The sequence below is a fragment of the Peromyscus leucopus genome, chromosome 5 (genome assembly GCF_004664715.2).
Source record: "Peromyscus leucopus breed LL Stock chromosome 5, UCI_PerLeu_2.1, whole genome shotgun sequence".
In the NCBI taxonomy this organism is placed as follows: domain Eukaryota; kingdom Metazoa; phylum Chordata; class Mammalia; order Rodentia; family Cricetidae; genus Peromyscus; species Peromyscus leucopus.
The window spans coordinates 73916688-73937632 of NC_051067.1; the positions used below are offsets into that span (position 1 = coordinate 73916688).

General features: G+C 38.9%; 1 protein-coding gene and 1 pseudogene across 1 annotated transcript in view; one reads left to right on the forward strand and one right to left on the reverse strand.

Annotated features, from left to right (window-relative positions):
* The window catches only part of Gpr158 (G protein-coupled receptor 158), a 360681-nt gene that overhangs the window by 111404 nt on the left and 228332 nt on the right, over positions 1-20945 (forward strand). The window lies entirely within an intron of this gene.
* On the reverse strand, positions 17720-20219 carry LOC119088090 (annotated as a pseudogene).

Below are 20945 nucleotides of genomic sequence, written 5' to 3' on the forward strand. Positions count from 1 at the left end.
TATGCCTCCCTACTCTTCCAGGATAATACCTCTCTTTTGTTTTGAGTTAAGTAGCCTTAGCTGAATTCCACTAGCAATCTTATTCTTCTTTTCTGTATAAGTTACCGTAGCTTCTTGGGATCAGGATATGGGCTGTTGGGGGCTGGGATAGGGCATTGTGTTGCCTTACACATGTTCCTAAATAAAGTTTCCTTCCTTTATTTGAATATGAGTCAGCTAAGAAGATATTGTTTGGAAACAACTTGTAATTTTAATTTATTAGCCCATCAGTGTTTGTATGTAAAGCACCCCTTTGGCATTAGTGAGAGTAAACTCCTCTCTCCAAAATTGTTTTAATCACCAGGTAATCTCCTGTGTCGAAAAGAAATAGAGACCCAATTGTATTAGAGGCAGAAGTGAAACCAAAGGGATGGATTTCACTTTGTCTAACATGTCCAGATCCTTTAAGACAAAGCAAGAGCACCCCACCTCACTCACTGGGGGTTTCTGGAGAAATTGAGACCAACACCGTAGCTTGGTGGTTCTGAGTTCTCTCACTCATCTTTAGTCTTTAAGCCATCTGTCACCATTAACTCAAGTGCCACATGGTCACTGTGTAAAGTTATTCTGGCCATGTTTAATCCTTTCAGCATCTATCATGAGAATTTGAAAAAAAAAAAAAAAAAAGGCATATGTATCAATGAACGGGGAAGCCAGCAAGGGGGGGGGGCACTGTGAGACACAGTGTCCCTCAGTAAAGCATTTTAATTAATTTAAACTGTCACATGTCTTAGTTTTCCCATCTTAAATTAAGGTGGTGTGACCAGATGTCCTCTCAAAAGCCTGTGTTATGGTTTTAAAAGTGTGTTCCTCTAAGCTTTTCTCAACCTTGGGTACTCACACATCAAGGATGAAGTTAAAGTGTCAGCATCCAGACCTGACCTCCAGGGATGCTGGTTTAACTGGTCAAATTTCTCACAATTTATTTCGGTTGTGTGTGTGTGTTTTTTCCCCCAAGGTAAATATTTTTCAGGACAAAAGCGATGGAGCAAGCTAAAGTCATTTTCATATGGAAAAAGTACCAGAATGAATAAAACATTTATAAAGGAACACTTACTTGCTTGGACTCATTTCTGGCCTGTGTTGTGTGTCATGTCATGTGTTCTGGATGTTATGAGGGACCAGTGAGGGACAGTCCCAGGGAAACGGGCTTCACTACTATGTGTTGAAAATCAATAGCTCTGTCGCTGATTTTTAAGTGAGATTCTAGAACCCATTTAATAATCCACTTTACTGCAGTCAGTTTCTGCCATAACCATAGGTATTCAAGGGCAACTGTTGTTGATGAAGACCCAGATTTAAGCAATCATACCCTGTTCAAGATGTCTAGGATCGAACTCCTTTTTTAAATAATTTATTATAATTATTTTATAGCCCAATCACAGTTTCTCCTCCCTCCTCTCCTTCCAGTTCCTCCCCCTACCTTCCCTCTCCCCCATTCACTCCTCTTCCCTTCCTATTCAGAAAAGGGCAGGCCTCCCGTGGATATCATCAAAACATGCCATATCAAATTGTGGTAGGACTAGGCACCACTCACCATGTTAAGGATGGACAAAGCAACCCAGTATGAGGAATAGGGTCCCAAAATCCAGCAAAAGACTCAGAGACAGCCCCTGCTCTCACTTTAAGGAGTCCCACAAGAAGACAAAGCTATACAACTGGACCGTATAAGCAGAGGGCCTTGTTCAGTCCCATGCAGGCTCCCTGGTTGTTGGTTCTGTGAACCCCTATGAGCCCAGGTTAGTTGATTCTATGGGTTGTTTTGTGGTGTCCTTGACCCCTCTCACTTCTACAATCATTCCTCCACTTCTTCTGCAGGATTACTTGAGCTCCTCCTAATGTTTGGCTGTGGGTCTGTATCTGGTTCCATCAGTTGCTGTATGAAACCTCTGTGATAACAACTGGGCTAGGCACCAGTCTATGAGTATAGTAGACTATTACTAGATATCATTACATTGACTTTTTCCCCAATTGTGTTTGGTTCTATCTTAGGGCTCTGGGCTCTGCCTCCTGACATTCCTGGCAGTGTCAGGGGTGACTCCCTATTGTGGCATGCATCTCAGGCTGGACCAGTCCTTGGTTGGCCACTCCCATAATTTCTGTGGTACCTTTTCCCTAGCTTATAGGAGGACAAATTGTAGGTTGAAGATTATGTAGCTGGGTAGGTGTCCTAATCCCTCCTTTGGAAGTTTTGCCTGGTTACAATAAATGGCCAGTTCAGACTATGTATCCCCTATTGTTAGGGGTCTTAGCTGGGATCATCCTTGTAGATTCCTGGGGGTATCCATTACACTAGGTTTCTCACTAACCCAGAAATGCCCTTTTCCAGTCATCTCTTCTAGTATTATTTCAGTCCACCCACTCACTCACCCCCAGCTGATCACACTTTTCCCATCACCATCAGTCCCAAGTCCATCCATGAAATCTATTCTATTTGCCCTTCCCAGGGAGATCCAAGTGTCCCCACTTGAGCACCCTCCCACCCTGTTACTTAGCTTCTCTGGGTCTGTGGATTGTAGCATGGTTATCCTTTACTTTACAGCTAGTATCCAATTATAAGTGAGTGCATACCATGTTTATTTTTCTATGTCTAGGTTACTTCACTCAGGCTGAGTTTTTCTAATTCCAGTTGCCTGCAAATTTCATGATGGCATTGTTTTTAACAGATGATCAACACTCCATTGTGTAAATGTACCACATTTTCTTAATCCATTTTTTTTTTTTGGTTGAGAGACATCTAGGTTGGTTCCAGTTTCTGGCTATTACAAATAAAGCTGCTATGAATATAATTGAGAAAGTGTCCTTGTGCTATGATGGAGCATCCTTTGGGTATATGCCCAAGAGTGGTATAGCTGGGTCTTGAGATAGATCAAGTCTCAATTTTCTGAGATCACCATATTGATTTCCAAAGTGGCTGTACAAGTTTTCACTCCCGCCAGCAATGAAGGAGTGTTCCCCTTGCTTTACATCCTCACCAAATGAGCTGTGACACTTAAAAGAAATTTTTTGGTGTTTGTTTGTGATCATTTCCCAGACCCTGTGCCAGGGAAATTCTGATCTGGTGTCTGTCAGGACAGATTTCATTGCTCTAGAGTTTCATATATGTGGAGCCATCCAGAGGTCCTGGACAGAGTGCTGCCCATAATTTATGTGTTTATTGCATCTAGAAACAGTTGCTTTTTAAATATTTTTTATATTAAAATTTTTTCATGCAATATATTTGATCATGATTTTTCCTTTTCCAATTTCTTCCATAGCGTTCCCATCAACCTTCCCACTCAACTTTATGCTTTTTATGTCTCTCTTTCAAAAACGAAAGAGAAAACCACAAAAATGAAAATTAAAACAAACAAGTAAAGACCAATAAGACAAAAACCAAACCAAATAAACCAACCAAACAAAAGACAAACAAAATCAACAAAACAAAACCCCAAAATGTACATGCATGCCATGTGTGCGAACATACACACACACACACCAAAAAACTATGGAGTTGGCCAACTATAGACATCTGACAAAAACCATTGCTTAGTTTTTAGTGCAGGTTGAAAAATACTCCATTGTGGAGCTCCAAATACTCCTAATCTATTTGACTTTTACTCACCCTCCAGACTCTCTTCCTGTGGATCTTATTAGGGACTTGGGTCTTGGTTTTAGGCTTTACTAGGTGGTGCTAGAATATATTTTATGCTTGGACAGTGTTCAAAAACTTATTTTTTTGTTATCAGCATACAGGTAGCAAGTGTTTAGAGAGCTGTGAGCCACATGTTGTCTCTGTCCCATAGTCTTTTAAGTTTTTTTTTTTTTTTGTTTTTCGAGACAGGGTTTCTCTGTGTAGCTTTGCGCCTTTCCTGGAGCTCACTTGGTAGCCCAGGCTGGCCTCGAACTCACAGCGATCCGCCTGGCTCTGCCTCCCCAGTGCTGGGATTAAAGGCGTGCGCCACCAACGCCCGGCTGTCTTTTAAGTTTTTTAAAGAACTACTTAAATATGTAAAAAACAGCTCTTAGTTTGATAGCCATACAGAAGCAGAGGGGCAGGTGGGACATGGCTGCATTTTTCTAGTTCCTGCTCTGGCTCAGTACCGGCAGTAAACCTTTATGTGTATATGTGTGTATGTCTGTCCTTTTCATTACATGACACAGTCATTATGATGGCCATAGTCATTGTGGTATTAAGACAGGGTTTGGAATGAATTTTACATGTGATTTGTGGACCTTGTGAAGAGGAAACAGCAGCCAGATGACAGCAAAGTAGATTCATAGTGAAGAAGTGTCTAGGTTATTATAATTCATTTCCTTGGTTCCTCATCTAGTAAGTGAGCAAAATGCAGCAAATATACCATGTGACTTTGATAATGTCCTTTATGGTGCCTTATGTCAATACAGCTAAAATGTATTTGAAGACAACTAAAGAGTCTTTTAAAATATTTTCAAATGTTAACCATGTATATATGCATATGTATACAAGTGCCTGTGGAGACCCCAGATGTCAGTTCCCTTTCAGCTGGAGTTCCAAGTAGTTGTGAGCTGCCTAATCTGAATGCTGGGAACCAAACTCAGGCCCCTACAAGAGCAATAGCAGCTCTCAACAGCTTAGCTATCTTTTCAGCCTCCTAAAAATTCTTAATTGGTAAATGGATATAGAAATTAGGCCAAAACATTAGTACTGTAAATGCCAGTTCGTAATATATTGTTAATTGTTATGTTGTCCAGTAAATAAACACTAGCTACCTACAGCTATATCGATAAAAATACAATTAAATTTTAATGAGAATTTTTGTCTTCACCTTCCAAATTCTCAGTAGTAACAATGATTGGCAGCTATAGTGTTGGATGGCACAGATGTAGAAGATTTCTACTAGAAAATTCCCTGGTTAGGCCTAGTAGAGGGAGATTTCTTGCACCATGGCTTTGAATTGCCCTTAATCGTTCATTGTCCAACCTCCTCCTGTGATTTTAAGATTGTACAGATGGAGAGTGTCACTGTTCTTTTATAGATAAGACAAAGCTGAGAAGGTAAATAATGTGGGAAAATGACTAAGTGAGCTTCCTAAAGGATCTTGAATTATAGTGCCCAAGCTGGATAAGATAATACATGTTAAATGGAAATTGGCTTTCTCAGCTAATGAATGTGGTTTAACTAATCCTGTTTTTGTGAGTCACAGTGCAGCCCAGCATGGTAGAAAAAAACCCAAATAAGTCTGTATTAGCCCAGAGAGATGGATTAGATTCAGCAAGATAAAAAAAATCTAATGATAAAAGGAAATCATCATCTTATGGGGCTCCATAGTGCTCTCATAAACACACAGTAGGAGCTGGCCCAGGAGTCTCATGCTTTCAAAGGTTTGGGGTCTTTGCCATTATATAATCAGTGAAGTTAGTAATGTCATTCCTAACAAGAAACTAATGGGGTATATCTGTAGTGCCTATGTATGAAGAGGTGATAATATACTATTAAGTCAGTTGTGGGAGCTGTATTGAAACTCTAAGCAGATTCACATTAATAGAGTATACTCTGTAAATATGAAACTTACAAGTTTTCATTATGAGTGTAGTCAGATATTTCCAAATCCACTATATAGTCAAATGATCTTCAGTCGGAAATACCCAGCTTTAGATCTCAAATTCATACTTTACTAAAGCTATACCACAAAACAAACCTCCTTCTCAACCAAATATGAATTTTCTCAACTTTAATATTAGATGCTTTTATTATTGCATGAATATCTCTTGCAAACTCAGGTAGAATAGCAATCAGAGACCAAAAAGGACCAGAGACCAAACCTATAGGCCCAACTTGCTGAAACCAGTGAGATTTTTACAGGAACACTGATAACCTCCAAATGGCTGCATCACCAAAAAGCCTCACATGCCATGGGGTGATAACCTTCTGAAAGCTGAATAGGTGGAATCTTTCCTCCAGCTAACCTTCTGCCTGCAAACACTAGCACTTGAATAAACCATGTATAGCAAAGAAAAATGTTCAGCTGGATTGGGGACAAGAGGGAAGGAGTGGGTGTCATCTCAGGTGAAGGTCTGATAATCTTCCCAGCACTCCTTCTATGAGGAAAACTCAACAAGCCTGATATTATTGAAGGTCTCTGTGAGATTAAGATAGTAATGTTCATATTTTGCTTGGAGGACAGTGCTCCACCAGAGTATTTAAGCTCGGTATTACTAAAGGGTTATGTGAGGTATAAATGCTTCTTATACACAACCCAGGAGGGCCAAATGGGAAGCTGCAGTGAAATAAGGCATTTCAGCCCTTGACTAACATGCAAGCTCTACCATACTCATCTTAAGCTGCAGGCTCTCAGTGATGTAATTCTCTTACTGTAAGGGTAGGATGAGGATGAAACTCATCCAGAGCGCTGTGCTGAGGAGGATATGGGAGGCTTACTGTGGCATACAGAACATTGCACACCTATGTGAACTCTTGCCAAGGTTTGACTACTTTCTTGGCTGGACGATTATGCACAGGGCAGGATTAATGGGCAGCTAAGCTAGCAAGGCTTTAAGACACCATAGAATTAACTCAGAAATACAGTTATACAGTTGGTGGGTGGTCTGGTCTTCTCGCATTGCTTATTTTCTGGAGGTGGAAGTGGACATAAGATACTCATGGAGAAGAGGTGCTTTGGGTATTGAATCTTTATTCTTTGATGTCATGGCACAGTCTCAAAATAACTGAAGCTAAGTTACCAGTGACTTAAAGATGACATCAAAACTTAGTGTGCTTTAAGAGCTCATCATCTCAGGTGTCTCCTTGGATTTCTCTTTCCTCTTAGCTTTCACACTCAGTCCCAAGTGGGATGTCTTCATCAAGTCCTTCCCCTTGTGACTCAGGGAGTCACACTGAAGAGGAGGTAGAAAGATTCTAAGAGCTAGAGGGGATGGATGACTCCTAGGGAACATGTCCTCCCAACACAACAGGACTGACATACATATCCACTCACAGAGACTATGGCAGCATGCACAGAGCCTGCACAAGTTTAAGCTGGATGGGGTCCTAGTGCTGAGAGGGGAAGTGGACATGAGCTCTCACCCCTAACCACACACATATCTACAATTGACATCTGCTTGCAAAGGGAAAATTGGTTTTCTTCAGTGGGATCTCATTTGATATATTAACCATACTTAAGGGTAGATCCCATGCTCAGTAGTAGATGTCCAACACAATATGAAATCAATGGTATTTCTGTCAACTTTTTGTGTCATAATGCTTTGTCTGGGCATGTTTTGTCTTACTGGTCTTTTGCTTGTACATTATGGTTTCCAATTTTGTGTTTTATGAGTTGTGTGTGTATTTCTTATGTTTTTTCTTTTTTAATTTTATTTTTGCTTGTAAGTTTTCTAAAGAGAGAGAAAAAGAAAGGGCATGAAGTTGAGTGGGTGGGGATACAGAGAGGGTCTGGGATGAGTTAGGGAAGGTGAAACTATCATCACAATATAGTGTATGAAATTTATTTTTCATAAAAATATGTTAAAAACCTGTGAACAAAAGACACATGGGACCCTGTTATTATGATACCTAACATCTTGCCTCCCATCCTATCCATTTTCTTTCTCTTCATTCTCTACCGTAGTAACTTGCAAAAGTAGTATAGATTTTTTTTTACCTGCCACCCTTCCTTATTTATTCAACTGTTGACGTGAGTCACAAAGCCATTGCTAATTCATGGGGTGTAGTCCAGAACTTACATTTATGCCATATAATATTGTTGCCCATCTTTGAAACTACCAGGCACATCTAGCTTGTAGCCTAAAGGCTGTGTACACCCTGGGTAGCTGTGAATGCAGCTCAACACCAAATTGTAAAATTACTGGTGAAAAATTATAAAAACATTTTGAGGATTTTTTGCACTTGTGATTAAATTGTGTGGTTCTGGAGTTTGATCTCTGTGGATGATAATATTGGGTTGCAATATGGAAAAGCTGCACATGTCTGCCCTTAGCATTGATCTCAGCTCTTCTGCCCGCCCCTCCTGTTCACCTCATGGCATCTCCTCTATAGCTTGCACCATACAGGTTGCTAGAGTTTCTAAGGCTATGGTTTCTTCAAACAGTTTTGTTTCATATGGTCATGTTCATCAGGGACATCTCATTCACTCAGATGGTTTTTAGACACCATCTATGTGTAAGTGCCTTTAGGAGATCTAGAGCTAACTTAATCTTTGTTTATTCTCACTAATTATGACTTAGATTTCCCACTGTGTGCTGAGCAGCTGTGGCTAGGCATTGATTAACTCATCATCTTCCACCCAAATAGTAAAACTGGAGCTTCTCCTGACCACCTTCTTTAAGTGGTAATGTGTCTTTCCTGACAGTGCAGCAATATTTCTTTCTGAAGATCATCTCATTAACCATGGTAATAAGGTACCCCAGCTCACCCTCCACTTCCTTTCCTTGGCTCCTGGACTTAGCTGTCTATCCACAGAGCCCTGGTTCCTCAGAGAGTTCAAGAAACTGAGCTGTGTATGCTCATTACTGCTAGGGTAGAGTCAGTGCTCAGTTCTCAGGACATCTGTGTATTTCACAGCCCCTTTCTCAGATCTGCCTCTATGTGCATGCATGCATATACAGCCAAAGGCCACATTGTCACCTCTTTTTCCATTGTCACACATAGGATTCACTTTCATCTTCTCACTTTCCACACATCTAGGACAGCGAGAAAGCTTGCGATCTGCAAGCTCAATTCAAGTGTGCAAAAATTTGAAATCTATTTCACTGGTGGGGAAACCGACTAAGTCCCCTTCCGCGTTTCCTGCTAGCTTTCTGGGATTTCATTCCCCTTGTATTTCAGAGATGTATCCACATTCCTATCCATTTTCAGCCCTTTCCTTTCCCCTCCTCCCCCCTCCCCTCTCCTTCCCATTCTTCCCCTCCTTGTCTTGCTGTGTGACATATGATGACTTTGAACTTGCAGTCTTCCTGTCTCAGCCTTCCAATTGCTAGGTTATAGTGCATGGCACCACCATGCCTACCGATACTTTCTTTCTTTGGATAACTAAAATATGGTTCAATAGAAAAATCATTACACAAATGATGCCCTGTGTAGAAAAATGTCATGGTTGCCATGTTTTCCTATTTAAATTCCACTCAGTCCTGGTGGTAACCAATCTCATTTGTGTATGACGTTTATCTTAATCTGCTATTCTTTTGCCTGAGAATGAGTTAATTCATACTCACATAAATACATAAACACTTAATTTAAAGACTATTTTTAGAGAGGTTTTAATCTAGCAGTAAAATCAAGGGGGAAGCATAGAGATATCCATTCATATACCTCCTGTCCCTACATGTGTAGCCTGCCCCATTGTTCGTACTCTCCACTGGGATGGTGGTACATTCTACAATCCTATAAGCACTTAATTTTCATATGAAATCTGTGGTTTAAATTAGATTTCATCAATTCTATGAGTTTGTGTACATTATAATGTCTATAATATCTATTATTCCATCATGTAGAGTAGTTTTAACTGTCTGAACAATCCCAAGTGTCCAGCTCAGTCGAGCCTCCTTCCTCCCAATCTCTGGCAACGATTTGATATTTGTATTGCTTCCAAAGTCTTACCTCTTCCAAAGGGCTGTGTAGTTGGTACAGAGTTATAACTAGATCCTTTCTTGTTATTAATGCAGTTGATATTCTTTTCAAATTTAATGGTTTATCAAAGGCACATAAGAAAGCAATTGGCATTTGAGTTTTAATTCTGTATCCTACAGTCTTGATGTAATTGCTTATCAGTGGCCAAGAGTTTTTCTTGCTTCTTTCAGATTATAATCTGTATAAATGATTATGTTATCTATAAGCAAAGCTTTATTTCTTCACTTCCCAATCAGTGTGCCTTTTATTTCCTGTTTGTAGCTTGCTGTACTGGCTGGAGCTCCAGGTGTGTTATTGACAAAGATGGTGAGAGGCGTGCCCTGGCCTTCTTCCTGATCTTAGCAAGAGAGCTTCTGCTTGGCACTGTCGAATATCACGTTCCCTAGAAGCCTTGCAGTGTTGCTTTTTGAGAAAGGTTCTCAACATGTAGCACAGTCTGGCTGAGAATTCATTATGTTGCCCTGGCTGGTCTTGAATTCTTTAAATGTTTGACTTAGCCTTCCAAGGGCTAGAATTACATGTGGCTACTACCATGCCTTGCTAAAGTAAAATATTTATATATATTTGGTATAGCTAGTTTTTAAATAGGATTAAACTTGTTTTGTTTATTTTTGAGATTGTAATTTAATTACATCTCTCCCTTCCCTCTCCTCCCTCCAAACCTTTCATATATCTGTCCTTGCTAATATTTTAAATTAACTTGGGTTAAAAATTATATCTTCATGGTGTTGAACTTTTCTGTGCCAAAATAATAGACATCTTCCTATTTACTCTCTGGGAGTAAAGATGAAAGAAAACACTCTTGCTTTGAAGGAAAAAATGGAAGGATGGGAGTTTGATTTTCTTGGCTTCAAATAGTTGTTAAACACAGAAATAAAAATATTGAGTTCCTCATTTTCAAACAGACTCTAAAGGTGTTTTGTAACTTGAAATTGCATCCCCGTGCCATTTTTCTGTCTGCTAGGGGTGTGTTTATGAGATTTTCTTGTGTAGGCCTTGCATTTTTATACTTATTTGAGGTATTTTATTTCTGTTTTTCTGTGTAAATATCCTTATTAGGTGTAATCTACAAGTTATTGTTATATAGAAGCGATTGATTTCTGTGATGGTTTTCTAAATTCTTTTATTGCTTTGTTTTGGCATTTGTGCTGTGGTTTGTCCCCCCAGAAACTCTGCAAATAGAAATTGTTTACTTCCTTTCCTGATACTCAAATGCTCTCATTGACTTTGGATTCATCACCTCACATAGACTACTACATGTGTTTTTAATAACCAAAGATATTTTGGTTATGTGAGTTATGGCTGTCAATAATTACACTGTCATAAATTAAGATAAAAAAATTAGAAATGTTTGTCATTTAATGTTTTGACAATAGTGGCATACATTTCATGTTAGTATAGAATTTTTAAGTGAAAAGTAGCCATAAATGGTTTATGTTTACAGATAACATAAAGAGTTATTGAAAAGTAAAGTTATATTCTTGTCCATTTTTATAAATCTCTCTGACATCAGGCTTAGTGTAAGACTTGAATGTGCTTCTGCATTTAATGTATTGCAGAATTTATTTTGGTTGAACTATGTGAAGATTATGTGGGCTCAAACAGATATATGTATGCAAAAAACTAAATAAAACATTTTTCAGGGAATGTCCATATTCTTTGTATTTAAAACATGAGGCGATAATTAGCTTTTTAAAGATTTATTTTTATCTTTTAAAATGTATGTGGACATTCAGAGGCTGGAAAAGGGTGTAGGATCTCCTGGAGCTGGAGGTTCAGGGGCAGTGCTGGGAACTGAACCGGGGTCCTTTGGAAGAGCACCAGGTGTGCTTAACTGCTGAGCCGTGTTAGAGGCTTATACCTTCTTCAATATTATCTATAATATTCAGTCTGAAACCACTTCAATGTATAGTCCTGCACTGTTACACATATCTTTCAGGTTGAAAAGGCCTTTAATGTATTCATAATTTTCTTATATCTGATATTAAAGATATTGCTTTTACTGAGTTCTTTATCTATTCCAAATGATTACACATTTACTTACAAATGTAAAAAATCACATTTGTCAACATCACCATTGATCTCATCAGAAATATACTTAATTTGGGGAAGCTGTCAAGCTCATGGTAGTATATATAGGTTTTCTTAAACTTGAATTTTGTCATTGACAGACCATTTTGGCAGTTGTTTTCTCTGAAGTGTTTACTTCGTTCATTTTCAAGAAAATGCCTGCCAGGTAACCAGTCTGAACAGCCATAATTTGTCTGTCAATTTTCTTTCATGGAAATTATGATCCACAAGTAAGTGCTAAATCAGCATACAACTGAAACCATTGTACAAGCGACCTTCCTTCAAGTAAACATTAAGTTTGGTATACAGCATGAGCTATGCATATTAACTCCTTCCTTGAACCAAATGCGAAATCTATTCAAGGTACATATCTGGTAATACCAATTTATATAAGAAGGATGCTCAGGGTTGAGGCTTTTCATATGTGACCAATTTTTATTTGCTTTATCAAGACCATTCATAAAGAAACTTGAATTCTTTTCTTTCAATGACTGACAGCAATGAACACAGTCTCTATTCATCAGGTTCAATGCCAGTGCCTTGGTTCATGTGAAGATGCCAGTAATTTTAATTCATTAGTACAAGTTTTGGTTCATTTGACTGGTGTTTCACTGTCCACTCTGCTACTGATGAATATTTGGGTTATATTTAGTTGTTATTATGCATAAAAATGCTCTAAATATTCAACACAAGTGTTAATATTTACATAAAATATGATTCAGCTTCTCTTGAATAAATACTGAAGAGTAGGGTGGATGGAAGTTAGTATAGGATTACTTTTAGCTTTTTAAGAAATTGTCAGAGTATTTTTCAAAAGTGGTTGTACCATGTGACACTCTTAATAGTGGTGTATAAGAGGGTTATTTTGTATAAAAAATCAATCAAGTTCTCACAGAATGATGGAATGTATTCAAAAGTTTTAGAACCTAGGTTTCTACTCTCTAAACTTGGTTTATTTTGCCCTCAGAACATATAATAATAGTTGTTGTTTTAACACATCAAACTATATAACAAAGCAACCAGTTAAAGAAAAGTGTATATTTCAATCAGCTTTGAGGTGTTTGGGCTACGTCAGACTCTAGCCTCTCTAGGAGTAAAGATGAAAGAAAATACTCTTGCTTTGAAGGATGGGAATTTGATTTTCTTGGCTTCAAATAATTGTTAAACAGAGAAATAAAATATTGGGTTCCTCATTTTCAAACAGAGTCTAAAGGTGTTTTATAACTTGAAATTGTATCCCAGTGATTTACCAGTTCTGGCCTTGTTTCTCCTGCTTAAAATGAAAAAGTTAGCAGGAAGTGCATTCTAGTTCTGACACATGTACTGTCAGCCTTGATCCCAGGGAAAACTGCTGAAATCTGTGTGTTGTCAACATAAACTAAATGCCTTAGCAACAGAAAGTCTAGTCTGCAGTGTGAAATTCTAAGCATTGAGTCTATTACATTAGATTGAGATGAAGTTGCAAACGTCCTTTTAGAGTTGCAATTAGTCTTTTTATGTATAAAAAGGTTGCCAAATACAGAAGAAAACTCTAGGCTAAACAAAGTCAAATTGACTTCTTTTACTTGGAAATTTTGAAATGTAGAAATGGAAGGATATATGTGATTCCATAAGCATGTGATTAATTGTGTCTCAAATTTAGTTATCCAAGTCCATTTCTAAAGAGTGGTTTGAATATGAAAGATCTCCCATGAGCTCATGTGCTGGAATGCTTGGTCTCTGAGTGGGATCAAGTGGAACCTTTAGGAGATGGATGAAGCCTTGGTGGGTAGAGTGGGGTGCCAGGGGCAAGCCTAGTGATGCAGCTCCACCCCATTTCCAGTTATTTCTTTACTTCCTGACTGCCAATTCACTGGCCAGCTGCCTCCTGCTTCTGTGCCTGGTCTTTCCCCACTGTGCATCATGGGTGTGGCTGGTGCCCACAGAGGCTATAAGAAGGCATGAGATCCCCTGAAACTGGAGTTACAGACTGTTGTGAGCTGCGCTGTGGGTACTAGGAATCAAACCTGGATCCCATGGGAAAGTGGCCGGAGCTCTTAACTGATGACCCATATTTCCATGCCCCATAGTTGTGCTTTCAATATTTGAAAGAACCTTTATACTCTTTTGCACTTTTACTATTTATTCTATATTAAATTTGTACTTAAAATGAATAAGGGTTCTCTTTTCTTCCTATTTTCACCAACATTGATCATCTTTCGTTGTTTTCAAAGTTGTAGTCTTAACAGGTATGAGGTGGTATCTCATTGTGAGTTTAATGTTTATTCCCCTGATAATTAGTGATGTTAAGAACTTTTTCCATATGCTTGCTAATAATTTCTATGTCTTCCTTTAGGAAATGCCTATTGGTGGGGGAGGTATGCAATATCTAGGAGAAGCTGGGGGAGGAGGAACCATCATCACAATATAGTATAGGAGAAAAGTTATTTTCAATAAAAGTAAAATAAAAACGAAATGTCTACTGAAGTGTTAATTTTTCATGTTCCTGCTCTTGATTTGTTTGAATTCCTTATATATTTGGGGTATTAATCTTTTGGCAGATTTACCACTTCCAAGCATTTCCCCTCATCTCATAAGTTCTTCACACTGTGTTGTGTTCTTCCTTCACTCTGCATGATTTCATTTATATGTGGAATCCTTAAAAAGTGGAACTCAGAGTAGCATGGAGTAGAAGAGCAGACAGTTGCCAGGAGTCAGGGATGGGAGAGGAATGTTGGCTAAAACACAAATAATTTCAGTTGCTTGGAATGAATAATCTATAGAGCTCTATCGTATAGTATGACTAGGCTTAAAGTATTACATACCTGAAAATTACTAAGAAATCTTAAATTTTTTCTACGCTAAAGTTATGTGAGGCCATGTATATGTTAGTTAATTAATTAATTCTGTATTATATATACACATTATATATATACACATATACATTATAAATATGTCCAATTTTTGTCAGTTATACCTTAATGAAACTGGAACAAATTCTATGAAATGAAGAAAAGCTCAGTACCATGTGTATCATTCTGTCTCTGAACCTGCACAGTTTTAAAGGCTGGTCTTCTGAAGCCTTGATTCTGAGTCATCTGGACACCATATTTCCTTAGATTTCTCCAGCTTTGTTTATGCCCTTAACTTTTTGCTAGCATCATACCTTACAGCGACTGACATACTGCTGTGCTAAGCACTGTTGCCGGCAGCAGCGCACCAGAGAGTGAAATATCTCACAGGGGAACTATTGAATCTAGTGATGCACACTGGACTGACTCAGCTCTCGGGTGTCTTGGAATGACTTTCCCTTCTCAGTTCCAAAATGAGGGGAAAAAATGCCTCCTCTCTGGGGATAGACTTGATTCTGAGGCGTTTGTTAGTTTTAGAAATGGAAGCAGGTCACGGGGTCTCTAACCTGATTCAAGTTGCCACACAGGCTCTTATAGATGTCAGTGTTGATGGACAGCTAATTGTCTCTGTTGTTTACATTTAACTATTGGGCTTAAGGGGAAACGTAAAAGATGACAAAGTTAGGAACGTTTAGAAGAGAGACCAAGAGAGAATCAACGTCAAACGGATCTCACTGGACACCAGATCTTCAGTCATGACTATGGTGGCTGGAACCTTTTCAGAATTTTTAATTTTCAGAAGTCTGTGTACATTATTACAAGAAATCTAGTAAGTATTTGTGCCAACTATACCCCTCTAACTTAACGGAAAATTGTGTTGCTAGGGAAGCCATTTTCAAAAACTGTGGACACAGATGTAAAGAATGACAGAATTAACAGTGTATCCTATTAAAAAAAAAACAAAAAACCAAACGCTACTGCAGACAGCTTGTTCTCATGATTTGGTTAGTGCATTGGGTCTGACAGTTAGTTTACTTGGGACAAGTAATTGTCTTGCTAATAAAGAAAGCAAACAGACAGGGCCTGATGTTAGATACTAGATGGTTTGGATGTAAGATGTCCCCCAGAGGATCCTACATTGGACCACTTGCCACCAGCTAGTGGTGCCTTATTGGGAAGCTGTAGAATTTTAGGTGAGGTTACCAGCTGAAGGATGTTGGGTCACTAAGGTCAGGCCTTATGTGTCAGAAAGCCACCCTGCTTCCAGCCTGAGCTGTCTCTTTCCTGATCTGCTGAGACATGACAAGTTGTGTCACAAGCATCTGCCACCATGGCAATTGTCATGCCTTCCCCATCCCTTGAAATTTGAGCCTGGACAAGGCTCTACTTCCTAAAGTTCCTTCTTTCAGGTATTTTCAATGACTAGGAAAGGAATTGATTGGCAGAGACACCAGGGCATCCTCCAGTTTGTGATCTAAGGATGAAGAAGTCCCACAGAGAGATAAACTCACTAAATACATGTCATACTAGAGAGAGAGGACCTCACTAAACATGCACTGTACTATATAAATATTTGTTCATGATAGTTATTTTGTTAGCATAGTTGCTTAGTTTCTAGAAACCCTGCAGAATGTATTGATAGCATAAGATAATCATTAATGATTTAGAAGTTCAGTATGTTAAGTAGACCAACAAAAACTATTTTTGTCCATAGAAAGTCAAATAATGAAGGTGCTATATTAAATATGTAAGGCACACCTATAGCATTTTATCCCTTCATTTAGTAGTACCTCATATAGTGCTACTTTGCATCTAGGATCTCAAGTCTCTAGAAATAGACTAGGAGTGATCTGCCTTGTCATCCGATGGATGTGCTAACATGTTTGTTTTGCTTTGCTGTACACAATGTACATACTAAGATGCATCCTAGCTCCATTGCTCAGTCTACCATACAAATATTTAGTGGTTCTTAGATTAGGTGCTTTGGATTTTAAAATCTAGCCTGGAATCCTTTCTCTCTCTTGAGGAACAATCCCAAAAGACAAGCTGCTCTCTGTCATGCAGGATTGGGCTCCACTGTTGTGAATAATATGATTGTGTAATGCCTCTACTTAATCTTTTTTCCATCTAAGCTATCCTCTTACTTCTCTTTTCTATTCCTAACAGTTTACATTTTTACAATTGTCCCAGCGAAAATGACTCACATTGATTGAAGCTAGAGTTTCTCCCCCAACCCCCAGAGGTGAAGTTATACCCACTCAAATATATCTTAAGGAAACTCAGGTTTAGGGGAAGCGTTTCAGAGCAGAGAAATGGGTTCTGATGAAGTTAAGAAATAGTGGAATTGGCAAATTTTGTGAAATAGACAGGGTTCCTTATGACAGAGCTCAGGGACTTTCTTTTAGCCTGAGATCGATTTAGAATGGAATCTAGCAAGAATTCATAGAACATTAGAGCTGAAATTTGACTGACTTTAAAACAAAACAAAACAAAAATCCCAGAATCATTGATGTTATGTAACACTTCTGTTTATGCCTTTAAACTTCAGGAGTCCTTTTTTTTTTTATCCCAGCTAAACTATCCTTCTACTTTTCTGTCTGTTGTTGTTGCTTTTCTCCTCTCCCCTCACCTCTGATTCTTGGTATTTTAATTTAATTTGCAGGTGCTTAGGTAATTTAGGTTTTGACATAACTGTTTATAAGACAAGCTACCCATAGTTACCAAACAGAATATAGGATTGATTGAACCAGTAAACGGTAAAGAAAGGACAAGCTGGGAAAGAAGACTTCAGTGTCTGTACTGCCAAGAGAAGAGCATTCTAGTCCCTAGCAGTGGGTCCCATCTGAGCTGAAGGCTCCTCTTCAGCTTGCTGCTGGGGGTCTGCATTGCTAGCAAAAGTTGGAGAGTTTTCTCTCCAGCTCCCTCCAACCCCACCAGTCGCAGAGCCCACTTATAAAATAAACACACAGACTCTTATATTATTTAAACTGTTTGGCCTAATGGCTCAAGCTTCTAGCTATCTAGTTATTCTATCTTCAATTAACCCATTTTTATTAATCTATAAGTTGCCACGTGGCTCGTGGCTTACTGGTACCTTACATCTTGTTCTTGATGGCCGTGGCTGGCAGGTCTCTCCCTTCCCTTCCTGTTTCCTCAATTCTCCTCTCTGTTAGTCCCACCTATACTTCCTGTCTGGCTATTGGCCAATCAGTGTTTTATTTATATAGAGCGATATCCACAGCACAAGAGGCAAAGAGCTACTTCAAGCATCCTCTGTAAGATGGCGTTGGTCTTTTTCTCCTTGAAAGGGTTTCTAAGGTTGGTATGCTGGTCAGCAGAGGATCACTCCTGGTGTACTCCTCTCAGTAGAGTGAGAATCACTTCACAGCTGCCTTTGAGACTTCTATTATTTTGATGGAGGTCTCCAGCTACAACTGCTGCCCAGTCCCTTGCCTGGGCTGTGTGGTTGCTGCTCACTGTTTTGCTGGACACCGTCCATGATTTATTTTTTCCTGAAATCTGTACTGTCCATCTATCTTCTCAACTTCCCCTCTCTTCATTATTGTCCCCCCAAATAGTGACTGATATTTATTCAAATTAGAATTTTTTTTTATGCTCTACTCCCAAGAAAAAGGAAGCCTTGAAGCAGAGCTATATACTGGGCTTATAAAGCATACAAGAAGAGTGTGATTTCCACCTTAATGATTCATGGAATTGATTTATTTAAATAGCCTAGGGAGCCTTTCCTAAGCACATTTCTAGGTTCCTGCCCCTAGAGACAGAGATCTTGGACGAGGCCCATTTCTTGCTTTTATTGTAAAGAAATTGAGGCCTAGAGACAACATAGCCCAAAAGTCATCTGTGTTTAGTAAATGTTTATTGGAATTATTTAAGGACCTATACAGGTACTGTGTTTGGATTACATGGGACACAGAACTTACTAATTGTTGGCCTGGGGAAACTTAGCCTTGCTTTCTGACTCTTATCCCATGACACTTATCTTCCTTTTACAACACACTGCCTCTTTTCTCAGTTGTTTCTATATGCAGCCTGCTAGACTTCAATATTTTAAGGCTTTTACATTATTTTTATTATTTTGTATTAATTTCCAATACTTAGACCTTTTCCTTTAATTTTAAAGATGATATTAATCCTCAAGATGATTTCTCCCTAGGGATGGACAGTTATTCTCCATATTAGAGTAACATGCATTTGCTTCAATTTCCCTAGAATGAGCATTAGATGAAAGATATCTTCAGCAGCAGGAGGAAGGGGGTGAACTGAGTTACTAATGTTTGCTTCACATTGAGTGGTCTTCAGAGAACTAAGTTCCTGAGAGCAAGTTTAGACAAATGTTCCAGAACTGAACATTACTTTCTTAAGATCCACATGGTCACAGCATCTTAAAATGAAGAGAGTAAAAAGAACAGTAGACTAGTCTTGATTTTTGCTTGTTGTTTATTTTCTGTTTCACTTTTAACTTCTACTTTATCTGTTCTTTGAAAACTTCACACATTCATACAATGTATTTTGATCATATCCATTTCTCACTCACCTCCTCCAACTTCTCCCAGAACTACACCCCACCCAACCACTTTCCAACCTCATATCTTCTTTTTCTCCCTTCATAAACCATTGAGTATAGTTAGTGCTGCCCATGTATGCATGAGAGTATGTCTATCCATTGGAGCATGGTCACTCCTAGAGAAGATGGACCCTCACACCCCCAGCAGCCATCAACTGTCAAAAGTCTTGTGAGCACTTACCACATCCACACTGGAATGTTGATTGGCTTGATCTTGTATAGATCCTGTGTGGGCAGCCACAGCTGCTGTGAGTTCATGAGCCCAACAGCCTTTGCTCCAATGTGTCCAGAGGACAGTTTCTCCCTAAACTTCTCTGACCCCTTCCCCTTACAAAGACTGTTCCATGATGCTCCCTGCGTCTTGGGTGGATGGGTGGGATACAGATGTCCTATTTACAGCCAGGCTCTCCAGAGACACCTCTTTGCTGAACTTTGACTAATTGTGAATCTTTATGTTAACCACTTTTCTTGCAATAGCAAGCTTTTCTGATGAGTGAAAACTGCACAAGTCAATCAATGTAAGGATGAATATTAGAAAGAAGTGTGGTGTTATGATCATTTAGCAACATAACAGTAGTAGGTTCTCCCCCAGAACATATAACCTCCCTAGCCATGGGTTTTAGGCCAGGCTTATAGTACCAGGTATGAGTCCTCTGCTGTGGAACAGGCCTTAAATCCAATCAGAAAACTGTTGATTACTCCATAACATTCATGGCTACTACTGCATGAATGGGTGTATCGTACAGGTTAATTGTTACTGTAGTGTCTGGGTTCACATATAGTTAAGGCTATTGATGGCCTTTTTCCCACAGAAGTTTATACAGCACTGTCTATTTCTGTGAAGGCTAGCACATAGGGAAGAAGCTTCTAGGTTAGTTTGTGTGGAAAAAGTCACAGAAAAGCCTGTTTTATCTTTTTAAAATTTAAACAGATTTAGAATGAAGCTCTTCACCACATGACATTTCAATTTCTTCTAATTTCCATAACAACAACAAAATATGCTGTGGTCCAAGAGGTTCCAGGGGTGTGTGTCCAAACAGAATGTTGTAAATATGTAGGCCTGCAGAAGACATTAGATTTGCTTACCCATTGCCTATTAGCTAAGTCTTTAAGGTTCTCTTAAGGGTAGAATGGTTTAAATGCCCATGTTTTGGCATACAGTCTATCTCATTTTTAGGTATATTTAATGTATAGATATGCACCCACACTTATGCTGCTTATACTCATCAATCTACTAATGTTGAGGATTCTCATTCAATCAGCAGCATGACATTCACTGCAGGTGACATTAGAACTCATTTTGAGTATAAGAGTTGTTGGTACCCCTTGTCCACTGCAAACAGTACACAGGGACCAGATGACTCAACACATATTGTCATTCAAGAGGAAAAGCGTCATTACTTACTATATTTTAAACATCCACCAAATGGGAAGAGAACAAAGACTAGACATATAAACAGAAGTTACACATCAGAATTCTTTCTTTGCAAAGGGCAGAGCTGCTGTTCTTTTGTGCCTTCTACTATCAATGATAGCAATCCTCCAAAGGTCAGTGAATGGCCTGAAGCATTGATGGAGCACATAGGACTGGCTAGAGCCTCTTCTTCCCTCTCACTTGGGTTTATTTCAAGTCCTGGGCCAAAAGCACATGTCCTGCAGGCAGTCTCCTCCCTCCACTCTTGACAGAGTTCCTCCAGATATTGCATTATTTTTAAGCTGATAGATTTTATAGACAAATGTACCATAGATCCTTTAGAGGAAATGCATTAGTTCTATTTATAAAAACTCTAAATGGGTCAGGAGAGATGGCTCAGCA